The sequence below is a fragment of the Penaeus monodon genome, chromosome 21, assembly GCF_015228065.2.
Source record: "Penaeus monodon isolate SGIC_2016 chromosome 21, NSTDA_Pmon_1, whole genome shotgun sequence".
Lineage (NCBI taxonomy): Eukaryota > Metazoa > Arthropoda > Malacostraca > Decapoda > Penaeidae > Penaeus > Penaeus monodon.
This window is the reverse complement of record NC_051406.1, coordinates 21,233,176-21,234,130: the sequence shown is the minus strand read 5'-3', so window position 1 is coordinate 21,234,130 and position 955 is coordinate 21,233,176.

The window sequence follows — 955 nt, the reverse complement described above, 5'->3', positions numbered from 1 at the left end:
GAGATGAATCAAAGTCTGCACAACACCTCCGCGGTCCCTCATTCATATAAATGGAAATACATCAAACGAAATAAGCGGAAAAAAGATGCCGTAAGTATTAGTAGTAAAGATATCAATTACGGAGGCGAGATCACGGACGGAGATCAAATGAAAAGGATGTTGACTATGATAATAACAGAAATTAATAATAACGTTAACGGAAAAGAATAATAACACTGATATTTGAACCAGTTCCCCCCTTTTCCCTTTCTTCTGTCCCTTCCTCTCTCTTTCCCCTCTTCCCCTATCTTCCCTCTTCCCCATCTCTCTTTCTCTTTACCCAGGGCTTTCTCCTGCTCCATCCCTCCTCCTCCTCCTCCATACCTTTTCTTTCCCCATCTTTCCTCCATTAAGTCCTCTTTCCCCATCTCTTTGGCCATCCCCTCTTCTCTCTCTCTCTTAATTCCCTCTCTTTCTCCCCATGCCTATCCCTCCTTTCTCTTCCCCCATTCCACCCACTCTCTCTCAGCTTCCCCCCACCCCCTCTCCCACCCCTTTCCACACAACTTCCCCCCTCCCCCTCCCCTACCCTTCATCCCATCCCCCTACCCCCAACCACATCCCCTTTCCTCCTCCCCCTATCCTTCTTCCCCCATCCCCCCTCCCCTCTCCACATGCCCACCTCCACAACCCCAATCCTCCCCCCCCTCACAACCTCCCCAATCCACCCCCCTTCCCCCTCCCCCCCTTCTCCCCCCAACCCCCTCCCCTCGAACCCCGCTTCCCGCAAGACAAAAATGAAGTGTCCCCAACAAGAAAAGCGGCGGCTCCCTCATCCATCTGGTATTCCCGCCAACACTCCTAGCTGCTATTGGAAAACCATTACATACACAAAATCACTCTGGGAAATATTCAAGTTATTCGCCAAGTGAGGATAATGTGTTTTTAAATCCAATATAATTGAGGTTCTCCGAAG